Source organism: Macaca mulatta, chromosome 12 (assembly GCF_049350105.2).
Source record: "Macaca mulatta isolate MMU2019108-1 chromosome 12, T2T-MMU8v2.0, whole genome shotgun sequence".
NCBI lineage: Eukaryota > Metazoa > Chordata > Mammalia > Primates > Cercopithecidae > Macaca > Macaca mulatta.
In genome coordinates, this window is record NC_133417.1 from 91732353 (window position 1) to 91755910 (window position 23558).

Here is a 23558-nt window from a genome sequence, read left to right on the forward strand (position 1 = left end):
CTTTCTCTGGGAGCTCCATCCCAGGTGGAGTATTGACCTGTTGCTGGCCCAGATGCTCCTGTAGGAGTTGTCTGGAGACCTCTGTTAGGAATTCTCACCCAGTCAGGAAGGATGGGATCAAGGACCTGCTTAAAGAAGCAGTCTGGCTGCTTTTTGGTAGAGCAGGTGTCCTGCACTGGGAGAACCCTTCCTCATCTGTACCACCTGAATCTTCAGAGCCAGCAAACTGGAAAGGCTGAGTTGACAAAACCATAGAGATGTCAGCTGGCCCTCCCCCTGCAGTCTTCATCTAAGGGAGAAATCAGAGTTCTGTTTATATAACCTTAACTGGAGTTGCTAAAATTTCCACAGGGAGGCCCTGGCCAGTGAAGAGAAATCAAGTGGGGTCCCACTTAAAAAAAGCAGTCTGGCCACAATCTGGCACAGCAACTGTGCTGCACTATGGGGGATTCCTTCTCATCCAGACTGCCTGGACTCCCAAGACCCAGCAAGCTAGAATGACTGAATTGACCTAACCTTAGAAATGGTGGCCATCCTTCCCCTTGAGAACTCATCCATCTCAGGCAGTTTCCATCCTGTTGCACTGTCTGTCTGGAATTCCAGGCCAGTGGGTCTTAACTGATGAGGTGCCATGGAAATGGGGCCCACAGAACATTGCTGCTTGGCTTCTGGATTAAGCCCCCTTCCTCGGGAAGTATATGAGTAGATCTCCCACCTTGCCAGGATTCTTGGTGCCAGAGTGTATAAAACTCCTGAGTGTATAAAACTCCTGAGGTTGTTCTGCTAAGACTCTATACAACTCTGTGTATCACACCCAAGGCCCTGGTGGTGTGGGCTCACAAAGGAATCTCCTGATCCATGGATTGAAAAGATCCATGGGATAAGCATGGTTTCCCAGGTGGGGCCACACAATTACTCACCACTTTTCTTGGCTGGTGATGGAGATTCCTTCGGCTCCTTGCTGCTCCCAGGTGGGCCATCACTCCACCTTGCTTCTTGCCAGTCTCCGTCGGTTGAGTCATCTGCCTCGTCAGTCCCAATGTGAGAACCTGGAAATTTCAGCTTAAGGTGCAGAATTCACTCACTGTTTTCATTTTTCTTCATGAGAGCTGCAGACTGTAGCTAGTTGGCCATCTTCTTCATCCTATGTTTTATATCTACATGTGGAATGTTGCTTTTTTAAAAAGAACCCCTAAAATTGTATAATTTGGTTCTCCGCTGGACAAAATCTGGATCTTTCCTTCCCTCCCATGCATTCTTGAGACTACTTTCAGAGTGATCTAAGCACATTCATTTTATCACCTTAATTATTTTCTTCTCCTTCTTTTTTTTTTTTGAGATGGAGTTTTGCTCTGTCACCCCAGGCTGGAGTGCAGTGGCACAATCTGGGCTTACTGCAAGCTCCACCTCCCAGGTTCACACCATTCTCCTGTCTTGGCCTCCTGAGTAACTGGGACTAACAGGTGTCTGACACCATGCCTAGTTAATTTTTTTTTTTTTTTTTTTTTTTGCAATTTTAGTAGAGATGGGGTTTCACTGTGTTAGTCAGGATGGTCTCGATCTCCTGACCTCGTGATCCACCTGCCTTGGTCTCCCAAAGTGCTGGGATTACAAATGTGAGCCACCATGTCCAGCATATTTCTTCTTTTAATTGACAAATAAAAATTGTATATATTGTATAAAAAGTGCTTGATGTATGTACCACATTGTATAATATTTGAACATATCATCTCATATATTTATCAGTTTTTTTGTGGTGAGAACATTTAAAGTTAATCTCTTAGCAATTTTAAAATATACAATATTATAGTCACCATGCTAGTCAATTCATCTCAGGAATTTATTTCTTCTGTTAACTGAAACTTCTTACCCTTTTTAATTTTTCACATTTTTAATTGGCACATGATATACATATTTATGGGATACATAGTGATGTTTTGAGACATATAGTGTATAGTAATCAGGTTAGGGTAATTAACATTTTTATCTCAAACATTTATTATGTCTTTGTGTTGAGGACATTCAATATCCTTCTAGCCATTTGAAACTATATGTTGTATATATGTTACTATGTTAACTACATATGTTATATATATGTTATTAACTATAGTCATCTTACAGTTCTATAGAACACTAGAACTTATTCCTTCTATCCAGCTGTAATTTTGTGTCTTTTAACAATTCTCTCCCTATTCCCTCCTTCGCCCCATGCCTCTAGGATCCTTTGTTCTATTTTTACTTCTATGAGAACAACGTTTTAGCTTCCATATGTGCATGAGAACATGCAGTGTTTAACTTTCTGTTCCTGGTGTATTTCACTTAATATCCTCCAGTTCAATCCATGTTGCCATAAATGACACGATTTAATTCTTTTTTATGGCTAGAGATTATTCCATTGTGTACATAAACCACATATTCTTCATTCATTCATCTGTTATTGAGCACCTAGGCTTATTTCATATTTTGGCTAATGTAAATAGTGCTGCAATAAATCTGAGGGTGCAGATGTCTCTTCAATATATTCCTGGTTCCCGGAGCAAGATGGCCGAATAGGAACAGCTCCAGCCTCCAGCTCCCAGTGCGAATGACACAGAAAACGGGTGATTTCTGCATTTTCAACTGAGGTACTGGGTTCATCTCACTGGAGAGTGCTGGACAATCAGTGCTGGTCAGCTGGTGCAGCCCAACCAGCGAGAGCTGAAGCAGGGCGAGGTATCGCCTCACCTGGGAAGCACAAGGGGGAAGGGAATCCCCTTTCCTAGCCAAGGGAAACTGAGACACACAACACCTGGAAAATTGGGTAACTCCCACCCTAATACTGCATTTACCAAGGGTCTTAGCAAACGGCACAACAGGAGATTATATCCCACACCTGGCCTGGAGGGTCCCATGCCCATGGAGCCTCCCTCATTGCTAGCACAGCAGTCTGAGATCTAACTGCAAGGCAGCAGAAAGGCTGGGGGAGGGGCGCCCGCCATTGCTGAGGCTTAAGTAAGTAAACAAAGTGGCCTGGAAGCTCCAACTGGGTAGAGCCCACCACAGTTCAAGGAGACCTGCCTGCCTCTGTAGACTCCACCTCTGGGGACAGGGCATAGCTAAACAAAAAGCAGCAGAAACCTCTGCAGATGTAAATGACCGTGTCTGACAGCTTTGAAGAGAGCAGTGGTTCTCCCAGCACGGAGGTTGAGATCTGAGAACGCACAGACTGCATGCTCAAGTGGGTCCCTGACCCTTGAGTAACCTAACTGGGAGACATCCCCCACTAGGTGCAGACCAACACCTCACACCTCAAATGGCTGGGCACACCTTGAGACGAAGTTTCCAGAGCAAGAATCAGACAGCAACACTCGCTATTCAGCAATATTCTATCTTCTGCAGCCTTCGCTGCTGATACCCAGGCAAATAGGGTCTGGAGTGGACCTCAAGCAAACTCCAACAGACCTGCAGCTGAAGGTCCTGACTGTTAGAAGGAAAACTAACAAACAGAAGGGACACCCACACCAAAACCCCATCAGTACATCGCCATCATCAAAGACCAAAGGCAGATAAAACCACAAAGATGGGGAAAAAGCAGGGCAGAAAAGCTGGAAATTCAAAAAAATCAGAGTGCATCTCCCTCTCCAAAGGAATGCAGCTCATCACCAGCAACGAATCAAAGCTGGACGGAGAATGACTTTGACGAGTTGAGAGAAGGCCGCTTCGGTCGATCAAACTTCTCAGAGCTAAAGGAGGAACTACGTACCCAGCGCAAAGAAGCTAAAAATCTTGGAAAAAAGAATGGAAGAATGGATAACTAGAATAATCAATGCAGAGAAGGCCATACACAAACTGATAGAGATGAAAACCATGACATGAGAATTACGTGACAAATGCACTAGCTGCAGTAACCGACTTGATAAACTGGAAGAAAGAGTACCAATGATTGAAGATCAAATGAATGAAATGAAGCGATAAGAGAAGTCCAGAGAAAAAAGAGGATAAAGCAATGAACAAAGCCTCCAAGAAATATGGAATTATTTGAAAAGACCAAATCTAAGTCTGATTGGTGTGCCTGAAAGTGAGGGGGAAAATGGAAACAAGTTGGAAAACATTCTTCAGGATATCATCCAGGAGAACTTCCCCAATCTAGGAAGGAAGGCCAACATTCAAAATCAGGATATACAGAGAACTCCACAAAGATACTCCTCAAGAAGAGCAACTCCAAGACACATAATTGTCAGATTCACCAAAGTTGAAATGAAGGAAAAAATCTTAAGAGCAGCCAGAGAGAAAGGTCAGGTTACCCACAAAGGGAAGCCCATCAGACTAACAGTGGATCTCTCGGCAGAAACTCTACAAGCCAGAAGAGAGTGGGGGCCAGTAGTAATATTCTTCAAGAAAAGAACTTTCAACCCAGAATTTCATATCCAGCCAAACTAAGTTTCATAAGTGAAAGAGAAATAAAATCCTTTACAGATAAGCAAATGCTTAGAGATTTTGTCACCACCAGGCCTGCCCTACAAGAGACCCTGAAGGAAGCACTAAACATGGAAAGCAACAACCGGTACTAGCCATTGCAAAAACATGCCAAAATATGAAGATCATCGATGCTAGGAAGAAACTGCATCAACTAACGAGCAAAATAACCAGCTAATATCATAATGACAGGATTAAGCTCACACATAACAATATTAACCTTAAATGTAAATGGACTAAATGGTCCAATTAAAAGACACAGACTGGCAAATTGGATAAAGAGTCAAGACCCATCAGTGTGCTGTATTCAGGAGATCCATCTCACATACAGAGACACACATAGACTCAAAATAAAGGGATGGAGGAAGATCTACCAAGCAAATGGAGAACAAAAAATAGTAGAGGTTGCAGTCCTAGTCTCTGATAAAACAGAGTTTAAACCATCAAAGATCAAAAGAGACAAAGAAGGCTATTACATAATGGTAAAGGGATCAATTCAACAGGAAGAGTTAACTATCCTAAATATATATGCACCCAATACAGGAGCACCCAGATTCATAAAGCAAGTCCTTAGATACTTACAAAGAGACTAAGACTCCCATACAATAATAATGGGAGACTTCAACACCCCCCTGTCAACATTAGACAGATCAATGAGACAGAAGTTAATAAGGATATACAGGAATTGAACTCAGCTCTGCACCAAGCAGACCTAATAGACATCTACAGAACTCTCCACCCCAAATCAATGGAATATACATTCTTCTCAGCACCACATTGCACTTATTACAAAATTGACCACATAGTTAGAAGTAAAGCACTCCTCAGCAAATGTAAAAGAACAGAAATTATAACAAACTGTCTCTCAGACCACAGTGCAATCAAACTAGAACTCAGGACTAAGAAACTCAATCAAAACCGCTCAACCACATGGAACCTGAACAACCTGCTCCTGAATGACTACTGGGTATATAATGAAATGAAGGCAGAAATAAAGATGTTCTTTGAAACCAATGAGAACAAAGATACAACATACCAGAATCTCTGGGACACATTCAAAGCAGTGTGTAGAGGGAAATTTATAGCACTAAATACCCACAAGAGAAAGCAGGAAAGATCTAAAATTGACACCCTAGCATCACAATTAGAAGAACTAGAGAAGCAAGAGCAAACATTCAAAAGCTAGCAGCAGGCAAGAAATAACTAAGATCAGAGCAGAACTGAAGGCGACAGACACACAAAAAACCCTCCAAAAAATCAATGAATCCAGGAGCTTGTTTTTTTTTTTGAAAGGATCAACAAAATTGATAGACCGCTAGCAAGACTAATAAAGAAGAAAGGAGAGAAGAATCACATAGACGCAATAAAAAATGATAAAGGGGATATCACCACTGACCCCACAGAAGTACAAACTACCATCAGAGAATACTATAAACACCTCTACACAAATAAACTAGAAAACCTAGAAGAAATGGATAATTTCCTGGACACTTACACTCTCCCAAGACTAAACCAGGAAGAAGTTGAATCCCTGAATAGACCAATAGCAGGCTCTGAAATTGAGGCAATAATTAATAGCCTACCAACCAAGAAAAGTGCAGGACCAGATGGATTCACAGCCAAATTCTACCAGAGGTACAAGGAAGAGTTGGTACCATTCCTTCTGAAACTATTCCAATCAATAGAAAAAGAGGGAATCCTTCCTCACTCATTATATGAGGCCAACATCATCCTGATACCAAAGCCTGGCAGAGACACAGCAGAAAAAGAGAAGTTTAGATCAATATCCCTGATGAACATCAATGCAAAAATCCTCAATAAAATACGGGTAAACCAAATCCAGCAGCACATCAAAAAGCTTATCCACCATGATCAAGTGGGCTTCATCCTTGGGATGCAAGGTGGGTTCAACATACGCAAATCAATAAATGTAATCCAGCATATAAACAGAACCAAAGACAAAAACCACATGATTATCTCAATAGATGCAGAAAAGGCCTCTAACAAAATTCAACACCCCTTCAGGCTAAAAACTCTCCACAAATTTGGTATTGATGGAACGTATCTCAAAATAGTAAGAGCTATTTATGACAAACTCAAGCCAATATCATACTGAATGGGCAAAAACTGGAAGCATTCCCTTTGAAAACTGGCACAAGACAAGGATGCCCTCTCTCACCACTCCTATTCAACATAGTGTTGGAAGTTCTGGCCAGGGCAATCAGGCAGGAGAAAGAAATAAAGGTATTCAATTAGGAAAAGAGTAAGTCAAATTGTCTCTGTTTGCAGATGACATGATTGTATATTTTGAAAACCCCATCATCTCAGCCCAAAATCTCCTTAAGCTAATAAGCAACTTCAGCGAAGTCTCAGAATACAAAATCAATGTACAAAAATCACAAGCATTCTTATACACCAATAACAGACAAACAGAGAGCCAAATCATGAGAGAATTCCCATTCACAATTGCTACAAAGAGAATAAAATACCTAGGAATCAAACTTACAAGGGATGTGAATGACCTCTTCAAGGAGAACTACAAACCACTGCTCAATGAAATAAAAGAGGACACAAACAAATGGAAGATTATTCCATGCTCATGGATAGGAAGAATCAATATTGTGAAAATGGCCATACTGCCCAAGGTAATTTATAGATTCAATGCCATCCCCATTAAGCTACTAATGACTTTCTTCACAGAATTGGAAAAAACTGCTTTAAAGTTCATATGCAACAAAAAAAGAGCCTGCATTGCCAAGACAATCCTACGCCAAAAGAACAAAGCTGGAGGCATCACGCTACCTGACTTCAAACTATACTACAACGCTACAGTAACCAAAACAGCATGGTACTTGTACCAAAACAGAGATATAGACCAATGGAACAGAACAGAGCCCTCAGAAATAATACCACACATCTACAGCCATCCGATGTTTGACAAACCTGACAAAAACAAGAAATGGGGAAAGGATTCCCTATTTAATAAATGGTGCTGGGAAAATTGGCTAGCCATAAGTAGAAAGCTGAAACAGGATCCTTTCCTTACACCTTATACGAAAATTAATTCAAGATGGATTAGAGACTTAAATGTTAGACCTGATACCATAAAAACCCTAGAAGAAAATCTAGGCAATACCATTCGGGACATAGGCATGGGCAACGACTTCATGTCTAAAACACCAAAAGCAATGACAACAAAAGCCAAAATTGACAAATGAGGTCTAATTAAACTAAAGAGCTTCTGCACAGCAAAAGAAACTACCATCAGAGTGATCAGGCAACATACAGAATGGGAGAATTTTTTTGCAATCTACTCATCTGATAATGGGCTTATGTCCAGAACCTACAAAGAACTCAAACAAATTTACAAGAAAAAATCACACAATCCCATCAAAAAGTAGGCAATGGATATGAACAGATACTTCTCAGAAGAAGACATTTATGCAGCCAACAGACACATGAAAAAATGCTCATCATCACTGACCATCAGAGAAATGCAAATCAAAGCCACAATGAGATACCATCTCACACCAGTTAGAATGGCGATCACTAAAAGGTCGGGAAACAACAGGCGTGCTGGAGAGGATGTGGAGAAATAGGAACACTTTTACACTGTTCGTGGGACTGTAAATTAGTTCAACCATTGTGGAAGACAGTGTGGCTATTCCTCAAGGATCTAGAACTAGAAATACCATTTGACCCAGCCATCCCTTTACTGGGTATATAACCAAAGGATTATAAATCATGCCGTTATAAAGACACAGGGACACATATGTTTATTGCGGCACTATTCACAATAGCAAAGACTTGGAACCAACCCAAATGCCCATCAATGATAGTCTGGATAAAGAAAATGTGGCACATACACACCATGGAATACTATGCAACCATAAAAAGGGATGAGTTCATGTCCTTTGTAGGGACATGGATGCAGCTGGAAACCATCATACTCAGCAAACTATTGCAAGAACAGAAAACCACACACTGCATGTTCTCACTCATAGGTGGGAATTGAACAATGAGAACACTTGGACACAAGAGGAACATCACATACCTGGGACTGTCATGGGAAGGGGGGAGGGATAGCATTAGGAGATATACCTAATGTAAATGATGAGTTAATGGGTGCAGCACACCAACATGGCACATGTATACATATATAACAAACTTGCACGTTGTACACATGTACCCTAAAACTTAAAGTATAATAAAAAATCAAAAAAGAAACACACTCACAGATCCAATGAAAAAATAAATTATATTATAAATATTCATGCATGCAAATTTTCATTATTGCCCTGTTCACAATGGCCATGGAATATTATGCAGGCATAAAAAGGAACAAAATTATGTTCCTTTGAAGGGATATGGATGGAGCTGGAAGGCATTATCCTCAGCAAACTAACGCAGGAACAGAAAACCAAACACTGCATGTTCTCACTTATAAGTGGGAGCTTAATGATAACACATGAATGCCTGTTGGGGAACAACACATGCTGGGACCTGTCAGCGGGTGGGATGTGGGGATGGAGAGCCTCCAGAATAACTAATGGATGCTGGGCTTACTATCAAAGTGATGGGTTGATCTGTGCAGCAAATCACCATGGCACAATTTTACCTGTGTAACAAACCTGCACATCCTGCACGTGCATCCTGGAACACAAATGTTGAAGAAAAAAAAAAAAAAGAAAGAGAAAGGAAATCACAATATATTATAAAATTTAAAATCTAACACAAAACACAAACATCACAAGTTCCAGAGAAACAATATTAAATTCCTGGTCACATACACTGTCTCTCCCTCCATATTTTTTCCCTTGGCCACACCACACAAGTGTTGGTTTTTTGTGTTTGTTTTGTTTTATTTTTCAAGCATCTTTTTCATGTCTATAAAACTTTGGGAGGCCGAGGTGGGCGGATCACAAGGTCAGGAGATTGAGACCATCCTGGCTAACACGGTGAAACCCCGTCTCTACTAAAAATACAAAAATTAGCTGGGTATGCTGTCACGTGCTTGTAATCCCAGCTACTTGGGAGGCTGAGGCAGGAGGATCACTTGAACTCAGGAGGCAGAGATTACAGTGAGCCGAGATCGCACCACTGCACTTCAGCCTGGTGACAGAGCAAGACTCCATCTCAAAAAAAAAAAAAAAAAAAAGAAAAAAAAGAAAAGAAAAATAAGAAAAGAAAAGAAAAAATATTGAAGACACACGTGGTGGCTCATGCCTGTAACCCCAGCACTTTGGGAGGCTGAGTCAGGCAGATCATGAGGTCAGGAGTTCGAGACCAGCCTGACCAACATGGTGAAATCCTATCTCTACCAAAAATACAAAAATTAGTCAGGCATGGTAGTGTCTGCCTGCAATCCCAGCTACTCAGAAGGCTGAGGCAGGAGAACTGCTTGAACCCAGGAGGCAGAAGTTAGAGTGAGCTGAGATTCCACCACTGCACTCCAGCCTGGGTGACAGAGTGAGACTCCATCTAAAAAAAAAAAGAAAATTTAGTAATGTTTCATTTATGCCAACAGACTCAAAATATTACCATTTCAGCATAAAATCAATATAACAATTACAAGTTATTTTATATTCTTTTTTCTTGTGTACTATGTTTTCAACACTTGATGTGAATTTTACATTTACAGCTCATCTCAATTTGACCTGGTCACATTTCAAATGATCAACAACCATTGGTGGCAAGTGACTTCTATAGTGCACATTGCTGCTCCAGAGCATGGCCTACTGGGCCAGCTGGTCTCCCTATAAATACAGTCAAGTGTTTTATGTTTTAAAAGCTGTACTGCTGAACAACAATAACCACAAAAACAACTCTACTGCCACCACTGCAAGAAAAAAGCAGACAACCAAATAAGAAACAAATAAAGATGCATTGCTGGCAAGATGGCCAAATAGGAACAGCTCTGGTCTGCAGCTCTCAGCGAGATCAACACACAAGGCAGATGATTTCTGCATTTCCAACTGAGGAACCCGGTTCATCTCACTGGGACTAGCTGCACAGTGGGTACAGCCCATGGAGGGCGAGCCAAAGCAGGGTGAGATGTTACCTCTCTTGGGAAGTGCAAGGGGTCAGGGAATTCCCTGCCCTAGCCAAAGGAAGCTGTGAGGGACTGTGAATGGTGCACTCCAGCCCATTTAGTGCACTGTCCCCATGGTCTTCACAACCTGCAGACTATAAGACTCCCTACGATACCTATGCCACCAGAGTCCTGGGTTTCAACTACAAAACTGGGCAGCCATTTGGGTAGACACCGAGCTAGCTGCAGGAGTTTTTCATACCTCAGTGGCACCTAGAACACCAGTGAGACAGAACTGTTCACTCCCCTGGAAAGGGGGCTGAAGCCAGGAAACCAAGTGGTCTGGCTTGGTAGGTCTCACCCCCGTGGAGCCCAACAAGCTAAGATCCACTGGTTTGAAATTCTTGCTGCCAGCACAGCAGTCTGAAGTCGACCTGGGATGCTCGGACTTGGTGGGGGGAGGGGCATCCACCATTGCTGAGGCTTGAGTAGGCAGTTTTACCCTCACGGTGTACACAAAGCCTCTGGGGAGTTTGAACTGGGTGGAGCGCACCGCAGCTCAGCAAGGCCACTGTGGCCAGATTGCCTCTCTAGATTCCTCCTCTCTGGGCAGGGCATCTCTGAAAAAAAGGCAGCAGCCCCAGTCAGGAGCTTATAGCTAAAACCCCCATCTCCCTGAGAAAGAACATCTGGGGGAAGGGGTGGCTGTGGGCACAGCTTCACCAGACTTAAATGTCCCTGCCTAACAGCTATGAAGAGAGCAGCAGATCTCTCAGGATAGCATTTGAGCTCTGCTAAGGGTCAGACTACCTCAAGTGGGTCCCTGACCCCCATGTCTCCTAACTGGGAGACACCTCCCAGTAGGGGCTGACAGACACCTCATACAGGAGAGCTTTGGCTGACATCTGGCAGGCAGCCCTCTGGGATGAAGCTTCCAGAGGAAGAAACAGGCAACAATTTTTGCTGTTCTACAGCCTCTGCTGGTAATACCCAGGGAAACAGGGTCTGGTGTTGACCTCCAGCAAACTCCAGCAGATCTGCAGCAGAGGGGCCTGACTGTTAGAAAGGAAAATCAACAAACAGAAAGGAATAGCATCAACATCAATAAAAAGGACATCCACTCAGAGATCTTATTTGAAGTTCACCAACATCAAACACCCAAGGTAGATCCAAGAAAAATCCACAAAATGGGGAGAAAACCATGGAATACTATGCAGCCATAAAAAAGATGAGTTCATCTCCTTTTCAGGGATGTGGATGGGGCTGGAAACCATCATTCTCAGCAAACTAACACAAGAACAGAAAACCAAACACTGCATGTTCTCACTCATGGGTGGGAATTGGACAGTGAGAACACGTGGACACAGGGAGGGGAACATCACACACTGGGAACTTTCAGGGGGCGGGGGGCTAGGGGAAGGATAGCATTAGGAGAAATACGTAATGTAAATGATGGGTTGATAGTTGCAGCAAGCCACATGTATACCTATGTAACAAACCTGCACATTCTGCCCAGATGATAAACATTTTTTTCATAATATATATTATGTATATATATATACATACATACACACACACACACACAAAATGAGGTAGGACAGTCTGGGAGCAGGTACCACCACCAGTGAGAACCTGGGCCCTGAGCTGGGCAGGAGAAAACAAAAACAAAAAACAAAAGACAAGCAAACAGACAGACAAAAACAAATAAATACAGTTAGCTTGATTCTCACCAAACTTGAATTCAGTACAGTGGGGCAGAGGTGGGCCTTGATGATAATGGCAGTCTTCACAAATGCTTTAGTAAGGATTTTATGACTAACCTACTAACCAGTTCAACTCTCTGTGTATGCTCCAGGTTAACAAGAGCAATGTATTAATTTACTGCTGGTTAGAAGTTCTGGTAAGTGAGGAAGGACAAGCTAGTTAGTATTTTCATATACCAGCAGCCACATAGATCCCTTGCACTGGGACAGACAAGTGGAGGAAGAGCTAATTAAATTTATTTTATTTATTAAATTAACTTTAAGTTTCAGGGTCCATGCACAAGTTTGTTCTACAATAAATTGCATGTCATAGGGGTTTGGTGTACATATTACTTCATCACTCAGGTAATAACATAGTATTCAATAGGTAGTTTTTCAATCTTCACCCTTCTCCCATCCTCCACCCTCAAGTAGGCCCTGGTGTCCATTGGTTCCTTCTTTGTGTGTATGTGTACTGAATGTTTACCTCTCACTTATAAGTGAACATGTGGTGTTTGTTTTTCTGTTACTGCCTTAGTTTTCTTAGGATAGTGGTCTCTAGCGCCATCCACGTTGCTGCGAAAAACATGATCTCATTTCTTTTTATGGATGCATAGTATTTCATAGTGTATATGTACCACATTTTCTTTCTCCATTCTACTGTTGATGGGCATTTAGGTTGATTCCATGTCTTTATTATGTCAGTAGTGTGCAATAAACATATGTATGCGTGTGTCTTCATAGTGGAACAATTAAGATTCCTTTGAGTATATACCCAATGATGGGACTGCTGAGTCTAATGTTAGGCCTGTTTTAAGTTTTTTGATAAATAACCAAACTGTGTTCTATAGTGGCTGAACGAATTTACATTTCCACCAGCAATGTATAAGGATTCCCTTTTATCTGTAGACTTGCCAGTATCTGTTGTTTATGACTTTTAATAATGGCCATTTTGATTGGTGTGAGACGATATCTCATTGTGGTTTTGATTTGCATTTCTCTAATGATTAGTGATGATAAACATTTTTTTCATATGCTTTTAGGTCACATGTATATCTTCTTTGAAAAGTGTCTGTTCATACACTGCCCCCTTTTTAATAATTTTTTTTTTTTGCTTCAGTTCCTTATAGATTCTGGATATTTGACTTTTGTCAGATGCATGATTTGCAAATATTTTCTTTAATTCTGTGGATTGTCTAATTAGTCTGTTGATAGTTTCTTTTGCTGTGCTGAAGCTCCTTAGCTTAATTAGTTTCCATTTGCCAACTTTTTTTTTTTTTGGTAGCAATTGCTTTTGGAGTTTTTATGACAAAACCTTTACCAAGGCCTATGTCTGGAATAATATTTCCTAGGCTTTCTTCAAGGATTTTTATAGTTTTAGGTTTTACATTTAAGTCTTTAATTCATCTTAAGTTGATTTTTGTATATGATATAAGGAATGGGTCCAGTTTTAATCTTGTGTCTATGGCTAGTCAGTTATCCCAGCACCATTTGTTAAATAGGGAGTCCTTTCCCAATTGCCTGTTTCTGTCTACTTTGTCAAAGATCACATAGTTGTAGATGTGTAGATTTGTTTCTGGGCTCTCCATTCTGTTCCATTTGTCTATGTGACTATTTTTGTGCCTGTACCATGCCGTTTGGTTACTGTATCCTTATAGTATAGTGTTAAGTCAGGTAATGTAAGGCCTCTAGCTTCGTTCTTTTTGCTCAGGATTACTTTGGCTGTTTGGGCTCTTTTATTGGTTTCATATGAAATTTTAGAATAGTGTTTTCCTAATTCTGTAAAGAATGTTGTTGGTAGTTTGATAGAAATAGCATTGGGTCTGTATATTGCTTTGGGCAGCATGGCCATTTTAATGATGTCAATTATTCCTATCCATGAACATGAAATGTTTTTCCATTTGTATCGTATCTGATTTCTTTCATCAGTGTTTTGTAATTCCTGTTGTGGAGATCTTTCACTTCTCTGGTTGTATTTCTAGGTATTTTATTTTTTGTGTTTGGCTATTTTGGATTTTATTGTATTCTTTATTTGGCACTCTGCTTGGGTGTTATTGGTATATAGAAATGCTACTGATTTTCATACACTGATGTTGTATTCAGAAACTGCTGAAGTTATCAGATCTAGGAGCATTTGGGCTCAGATTATGGGTTTTTCTAAGTATGAAATCACATCATCTGCAAACAAATAATTTGACTTCCTCTCTTCTTATTTGGATTCCTTTTATTTCTTTCTCTTTCCTGATTGCCTTGACTAGGACTTCCAGTATTATGTTAAATAGGAATGGTGAGAATGGGCTTTCTTGTTTTGTTCCAGTTTTCAAGAGGAATGCTTCCAGCTTTCATCCATTAAGTATGATATTGGTTATGGGTTTGTCACAGATGGCTATTATTTCGAGGTATGTTCCTTTGATTTCTAGTTTAAGGGTTTTTAGCATGAAGGGATGCTGAATTTTATTGAAAGCTTTTTCTGCATCTATTGAGATAATCATGTGTTTTTTGTTTTTAGTTTTGTTTATAAGATGAATCACATTTATTGATTTACATATGTTGAACCAACATTGCATTCCAGAAATAAAGCCTGCTTGATTGTGGTGGATTAGCTTTTTGATGTGCTATTGCATTCAGTTTGCTTGTATTTTTTTGAGGATTGTTGTATCTATATTTCTCAAGGATATTGGCTTAAAGTTTTCTTTTTTTTGTTTTTGCTGTGTGTGTCTTTGCCCAGTTTTGATATCAGAATGATGCTGGCCTCATAAAATGAAACAGCAAGGAATCCCTCCTTCTTCATGTTTTGGAATAGTTTCAGTAGGGATTTTACCAGCTCTTCTTTATATGCGTGGAAAAATTTGTGAATCTGTCTGCTCCTGGGCTTTTTTCTGGTTGGCAGGTTTTTTATTACTGATTCAATTTCAGAACTCGTTACTGGTATGTTTGGGGTATAAGTTTCTTCCTGGTTCAGTCTTGGGAAGTTGTATGTTTCCAGAAATTTATCCATTTCTTGTAGGTTTTCTAGTTTGTGTGCAAAGAGGTGTTGATCATAGTCTCTGAGGGTTTTTTTTTTGTATTTATGTGCATTGGTAGTAATGTAGCCTTTTTTATTTCTGATGTTTACTTGGATCTTCTCGTTTTTTATTATTCTAGCTAGTGGTATCTTATTCTTTTTAAAAAACAATTTCTGGTTTTATTCATCTTTTTATGGTTTTCATGTCTTAGTTTTTTCATTTTGGCTTTGATTTTGGTTATTAGTATTATTTTTTAGATGGAGTCTCGTTCTATTGCCCAGGCTGGAGTGCAGTGGTGCAATCTTGGCTCACTGCAAGCTCCGCCTCCCGGGTTCATGCCATTCTCCTGCCTCAGCCTCCTGAGTAGCTGGGACTACAGGTACCCACCACCATGCCCAGCTAAATTTTTTTGTATTTTTAGTAGAGACAGGGTTTCACTGTGTTAGCCAGGATGGTCTCAATCTCCTGACCTCATGATCTGTCTGCCTTGGCCTCCCAAAGTGCTGGGATTACAGGTGTGAGCCACCGCACCCAGCCAGTTATTTCTTGTCTTCTACTAGCTTTGGGGTTTTCTCTTGTTTTGTTCTAGTTCCTCAAGGTGTGATGGTAGGCTTTTAATTTGAGATCTAAATTTTTGATATGAACACTTAGGACTATAAACTTTTCTCTCAACATTGTTTTAGCTGTGTCCCAGAAATTCTAGTATGTTGTATCTTTGTTCACATTAGTTCTATTTTTTTTTTTAAATTTCTACCTTAATTTCATTATTTACCCAAAAGCCATTCAGCAGCAGGTTGTTTAATTTCCTTGCAGTTGTATGGTTTTGAGTGATCTTCTTGTCATTGATTTCTAATTTTATTGCACTGAGGTGTTGCAGGAAGTCAGGGACCCCGAACGGCGGGAACTGCTGAAGCCATGACAGAAGAACATAAATTGTGAAGATTTCATGGACATTTGTTAGTTCTCTAAATTAATACTTTTATAATTTCTTACGCTTGTCTTTACTGCAATCTCTGAACATAAACTGTGAAGATTTCATGGACATTTATCACTTCCCCAGTCAATACTCTTATAATTTCCTATGCCTGTCTTTAATCTCTTAATCCCATCATCTTCGTAAGATGAGGATGTATGTTGCCTCAGGACCCTGTGATGATTAACTGCACAAATTGTTCGTAAAGCATGTGTGTTTGAACAATATGAAATCTGGGCACCTTGAAAAAAGAACAGGATAACAGTGATGTTCAGGGAACAAGGGAGATAACCATTAGCTCTGACTGCCTGGGAGCTGGGCAGGACAAAGCCATATTTCTCTTACTGCCGAAAACGGGTAAGAGAAATATCGCTGAATTCTTTCCCCAGTAAGGAATATTAATAATTAACAGCCCTGGGAAAAGAATGCATTCTCAGGGGGCCTCTAAAATGGCTGTTCTGGGAATGTCTGCCTTATGCAGTTGTAGATAGGGATGAAACACGCCCTGGTCTCCTACAGCGCCCCCAGGCTTGCTAGGATTAGGAAATTCCAGCCTGGCAAATTCTAATCAGACAGGTTCTCTGCTCTTGAACCCTGTTAAGATATTTATCAATGACAATGTGTACACAGAGGGACATGAAACTTCATCAGCAACTCTAGTTTCACCCTGGCCTTGTGACCTTGCCCTACCCATTTGCCTTGTGATATTTTATTGCCCCTGAAGCATGTGATCTCTGTGACCCACAACCTATTTTTACACTCCTGCCCCTTTGAAAATTGCTAATAAAAACTTGCTGGTTTTACAGCTCAGGGAGCATCACGGAACCTGCTGACATGTGATGTCTCCCCTGGACATCCAGCTTTAAAATTTCTCTTTTTTGTACTCTTCCCCTTTATTTCTTGGACTGGCCGACACTTAGGGAAACCAGAAAAGAACTTACATTGAAATATTGGGGGCTGGTTCCCCCAATATTGTGGTCCGAGAGTGTGATTGGTATGATTTTTTCAATTTGTTGAGAATTATTTTATGCTTGATTGTATAGTCAATTTCTGAGTACGTGCCATGTGCAGATGAGAAGAGTGTATATTCTATTGTTTACAGGTAGAGAGTTCTTTAGATGTCTATTAGGTCTATTTGGGCAAATGTGGAGTTCAGATGTCAAATATCTTTGTTTTCTGCCTCAATGATCTAATATTGTCAGTGGGGTATTGGAAATCTCCCACTATTATCATATGGTTATCTAAGTCTCCTCATAGGTATCTAAGAACTTGTTTTATGCACTTGGGTGCTTCTGTGTTCGGTGCATATATATTTAGCATAGTTAGGTTATCTTGCTGAATTGAACCCTTTACCGTTATGTAATACTCTTATTTGAGTTTTTGGTTTAAAGTCTGTCTTGTCTGAAATTAGAATAGCAATCCCTGTTCCCATGTCTTTTTTTTTTCCCCCCCTCCTTCTGTTTGCTTCGTAGATTTTTCTTTGGTATCACTGCATGTGAGATGGGTCTCTTGAGGACAGCATACAGTTGGGTCTTGCTTCTTTATCCAACCTGGAACTCTGTGCCTTTTAATTGGGGCATCTAGTCTGTTTGCATTCAAGGTTAATATTGATATGTGCAGATTTGATCCTATCATCATGTTGCTAGCTGGTTAGTGTGAAGACTTGGTTGTGTAGTTGCTTTACGGTGTCAATAGTCTATATATTTAAGTGTGTTTTTGTAGTGACTGGTAAGGTTTTTCCTTTCCATAATTAGCACTCCCTTAAGGACCTCTTGTAAGGCAGGTCTGTTGGTAATGAATTCCCTTAGCATTTGCTTATCTGAAAAGAATCTTATTTCTCTTTTGCTTATGAAACTTAGTTTGGCCTGATATGAGATTCTTGGAGTTTCTTTTCTTTAAGAATACTGAATATAGACCTCCAATCTCTTCTGGTTTGTAGGATTTATGCTGAAAGTTTCAGTGTTAGCCTAATGGGGTTCCCTTTGTAGGTGATCTGTCCCTTCTCTACAACTGCCTTTAATATTTTTTTCTTTCATACTGACCTTGGAGAATCTGACGAATATGTGTCTTGGGCATGGTCATCTTGTATAGTATCTCACTGGGGTTCTCTGTATTTCCTAAATTTGAATGTTGACCCTTCTAGAGAGGTTGGGGAAATTTTTGTGAATGATATCCTCAAATATGTTTTCCAAATTGCTTGTTTTCTCTCCTCTTTCAGGGATGCTAATGAGTCATAGATACGGTCTCTTTACATAATCCCATGTTTCTCAGAGATTTTGTTCATTCCGTTTTACTGATTTTTGTTTATTTTTGTCTGAGATAGTTCAGAGAACCAGTTTTTGAGCTCTGAGTTTCTTTCCTCAGAATCCATTCTGCTCAGAGTCTATTCCGATTGTACTATGAAATTCTTGTAGTATGTTTTTCAGCTCTATCAGTTTGGTTCCTTCTTAAAATGGCCATTTTGTGTTTCAGTACCTGTACTGTTTATTACAATACTTAGATTCTTTGGATTGGGTTTTCACTTTCCTTAAATCTCAATGATTTTTGTTCCTGTTTGTATTCTGAATTCAGTGTCATTTAAACCTGGTTAAGAACCATTCCTGGGGAACTAGTAGGGCCGGAGGAAAAATGACACTCTTGCTTTTTGAGTTGCCAGAATTCTTGCACTATTTATTTCTCATTTGTATGGGCTGATGTTCCTTGAACTGTTGTGTCATTTGAGTAAAGTCAGTTGGGCTCATTTCTGGATGTTTTCAGAGAGCCAAGGCTTTGTGCCGGGTCTTTATTTGTAGCTGAATTCTTGTCATTGGTTTCAAGGGGTTGTATATTAGTAAAGTATTTTTGGTATTGAAGTTTGGGCTGTGATCCACTATGTGGCACTGAAGTGTAATCACTGGTAGGTAGACTCTTGCTCAGATACGATTCTATTTCCTAGAATTTGCAATTGTCCTCCTTCTCAGCGCTCTGAGACTGTGGGCTCCTCTCCCACTTCAGTGCTGGTTGCACTCTTGGACTGCACACTGCATCCCTGGGGTGAGCTCAGGGTTGTTACTTCCTGCTTGGAGGCAGCAGAGGCAGGGACCTTAGCAGTGGTAATGGCAGAAGGCCTTTCACTTGTCTCTTGGGGCTCCACCCTAGAGAAATGCTGAGCTGCTACCAATTGGAGTGACCAGCCTAGGGTGGGGTTGCTGTGTTGTGGACCCAGGCTGGAGGGCCCTGCCTGGTGATGAGCAGGGGGGCTGTAGGGGGTTTGAGGGAAGACAGACTGGTCTCTTCTCCTTGGGGTAGCTGCAGTATGCTAGAGGTTTGAATAAAGCACTCAGGGTCTTTGTTCCTTCGCCAGTCTAAGGGCAGCAAGGAGAGAACCACTACAATGGAAGAGGAGCTGTCAGTTACCTCTGGGAGCTCCACCCTAGGGGAACACAAAGCCACTACCAGTGGCTATGGTCAGTGGGAGGTGGGACAACTGCCATGCAGTCTCCAGCCAGGGGCCCTACCTGGTGAAGAGTAGGGGGTGGGTGCTCACAGGAAAACGAGACTGGACTCCTCTCTGTATGGTGGCTGCAGTGTGCTGGAGGTGCCAGAAATGCAACCAGGCCCTTTTTTCCTTCCCTAGTTGAAAGGCAGTAACAGTGCTACCACTGCAGCTGCATTGTGGGTTATCTCTGAGATATCCTCCCTAGGGAAATGCAGAGCTGCCTCTGGACCCAAGTGTTCAGGCAAGGGCAGAATGGTTGCACTGGGGGCCCAAGTCAAGAGGCCCTGCCCTGTGAGGACTAACAGGGGCAGGTAACTGTGTGGAAAAGTCTGGCTGCTTTTCTGTAAGGCAGCTAGCTGTACTGTGCTGGGGGCCTGTATTAGTCCTTAACCACTTTTCTCCCTTCTGAGTCTGAGGGCAGCAGGGGCAGGAGCTGCAGGGCAGCAAAATGGTGGACCTGTCTGCTACCACTGGGAGCTCCATCTCAGGGAAGTGCAGAACTGCTACCAGCTAGAGAGCTCAAATGAGACTGCGGTGGCCATGCTAGGGTCCCAGGCCAGCTGGCCTCATACACTGAAGTGCAATGGAGGTGAAGACTGCAGTCCATCCACTCCTCAGTCCTGTCATTTCAGCCCTTATCCTGGGGATGTGTGAGGGAGTCTGGCCTCCCCTGTTGCTGGAGCTGCAGTTGCTGGTGCCTAGGGGTCCAAGGCCCCTGGGATTTCATGTGTACCTGAGTGGTGGTTATGCCCAGACTCCGCATAGCTCTCCACGTCAGTCTGGAGGTCCTGGTTGGAGGGGAGTTCACACAAGATCTCCTGAGCTCAGGGTTGCAAAGGTCCACGGCAGAACTGTAGGGCCCTGGGGGCTCTCATTCATCATTTCTCCATGCTGAGGAGCCTCCACTGGCTCCACGCCAGTCCCAGGTGGGCAGCTGTCCTGTCTTGCTTGTCTCTGATCTCTGTGGATTGTATTGCTTTCTTGATGAATTCCAACATGTTCACCTGGACAATCTAGTTCAAGGGCTAGTGTTTACTCATCACTCCTTCACCTCTCCATGAGAGCAGCACACACTAACTGCTTCTAGGGAGCCATCTTGGCCAGGAAATCCACTCTATATTTTTTTCCCTCAACGTTTAGCTGTGCTTTTCATATGAAAATTTTGTAATACATTCTACAGATAGCATAGGAAGATAATCCAGTGTTTCTTCTAGTATGACTGCTCAAAATTTATTAGTGGTAATTTTGATTCATAAAGAATGATTTCAAACACATGTTCTCACACTTTGTAGTACTGATACTGGTTTATATTCTATCAACACGTGCATTCTATTAAACATTATTGCTGCCTGCTAATCCACTCTCCCCCAAAAGTAATGTGTTTATAAATGTATGTGACGTATTTGTGAATATATTCCTGAGAGAACACCTTCTGACTAGCCATTGTTTAGGACAGAATCCTCTGCTTACAATTATATATGGCTCAAAATTGGGGGAATTTTCTGCAGAATAACTTCTTGGCTTAGTATGTTTAAATTCTTTTGTTTCTTCCTCTAAACACGCCCTTCTGAGATGAGGCATAGAACAACAGATTCAGACCATGCTATCACCTCTGGCTATGAAATTTGATGTCACAAATTTAGGTGAGTCAGTGCTGGGGTGGCTGGCAATACAACTCAATCTCCACTTACCTGGATCCCGAAAGTACCTCCAGCCACTTCAGTGCCTTTGATAAGTTAATTATTATGAGTGAAAGTCAGAGTGGATATAGTAGTCTTATCACACTCAAAATATTTTTGCAAATTTTCTAAAATCTATTACTATGTGAACAGAACAGTGCCCTCCACAACCTTGGAAGGGGTTTCTGCAAATGGAGGGCCCTGAACCTATACATCATTTGCTTCACAGCAAACACCCCTGAGGAGGGAAGGGATCAGGGAGGCAAGTCAAGACCATTTAGGAATCTCCTGAAATAACCTAAGAAGTGATGCTAGGTTCCTAAAGGAATGGCAGTGACAATGGCGAAGGTATATCAATTAAAATCTCCTCAGGGAGCTCCAACTTTCAGGACTGGATGTATTTTATGAAGTTAGTAGAGACAGGAGTAATAGATGACTTCCATTTTGTCTTTGGGGGTAACTGGGTGAATGGGGAAGGAGTTGATTGACTGTGGGGGAGAGCTTTCACTTTCTTTTGGATATTTCAAGTCAAGTCACCACAAGTAGTGGTGAGGATCCTAGGAAATTTTCTCTGAATCAATCTTGGGTTTAGATGTTATTGTGATGCAGGCAATAGAAATTTGGGAAATTCCAGGCAGTTCTTGAAGTTACAGGTAAAGAGTATGTAAGGTGATACAATATTTCTGTTGATGTCATTATTTGTTAATAACTTAAAATATCACTAAAATAGCAATTCTATTTAATTTTTACAAACTGGTATGTATTTGAGTTGAAGAAAAAAACCAGTGACTTCACTGTCTCCTTTTAAATTTCATAAATATGACCATTTCACTTTACATCTTAAGTTCAATTTCTGTAAGTAGAATCTTATCTAAAAATAAGTGGTAAATAATTTTTATGTTAATGTCTCCCCTCATTATTCATTACTCAATTTTGATTTTTTTTTCTGTATTGCATTTTCACAGCTTTAGCACAGTGTAGAGCTTCGATAAATATTTAACAAACAGGGGAGCAAGTTAGGAGATCTGAGTCTAAGTTGTGGTAGTTCATCTCTCTAGTAAACCTCAGTTTCCTCCTCTGCTATATGGGTTTGACATTGGTCATGATAGTAACGCCTCCCTTACATGGCTGATGTCATATATAAGATGGCACAAAAAAAAAAAAAAAAAAAGCATAGGCTACATAAATATTAGTGATTGTTCTATAATACTAAACTTGATTAAATTACAAGGAGTCACTTATATGATTCAACATTATTACCCAATGGGTAAATCTTCAATGAAGATCTAATTATCATTATTGCTATCAAACATCTATATCAGTGATAGTTATCAGAGTGTAGGCTTCAGATGACAGATCACTCCTCACAGCCTCTTATGTTATGCTTTTTAATCAGAAATGAGAACTATTAAAAATATTTAGAGGATGTATTAGGATTGAGATGTGTTGCTTAGCTGCACTCATGCATAGTTTGTCTCCCACCCTCACATTACGTGTCATATAACAACTGCATGGTTTTCTAATGATTTAGTAGCAACTGTATAAGAGGCATAAAGAAGAGGGTTCTTACACCCTATTATCAGTGGTTCATAAATCAAAGGAACCAGAGTTGTCCTTAAATCATGCCCCTGTAGCAGTTTTGCTCTAAATTTTTAAAATCTAAAGTTTTAAAATTATACAATTTTATTCAGGAAAAAATATGTGTCCAGAAAACTTTTCTTAATTTCTTCACTGATACTTTGGATGTAATCAAAAACTTGTAAGAGAATGGACCAAAACATGAGTAGGAGCTTTCCTGTTATCTTGGAGACAAGTCCATGGAAGAGAGGTCTATAGAACCTTCAATTATTAGGACAGCCACTTTCTCAAAAAGTTTGCGGAGAGGTGCCTTTTCAGCAGAATTGGTGCTAATCACTCACAGCACCCCAACCCCATTAATGTAAGAGCAGGACCGGGAAACAGATGATGTGCCCTCTGGAGAGGGGGTGTTGATGGAGGAAAGCTATCACCTCCCCTCACTTCCCAGGTGGTAAGTGAAGAAAGTGCTTTATTGGTATCACCTAGGAACTTGTTACAATTATAGACTCTTAACTGCTGAGCCAGACATATTTAATTCATGTTTGCATTTTAACAAGCTCCCCTAGGTGATTTGTAAGCACAGTACTGCTTGCGAAGAACAACTCTAAAGTCCATCT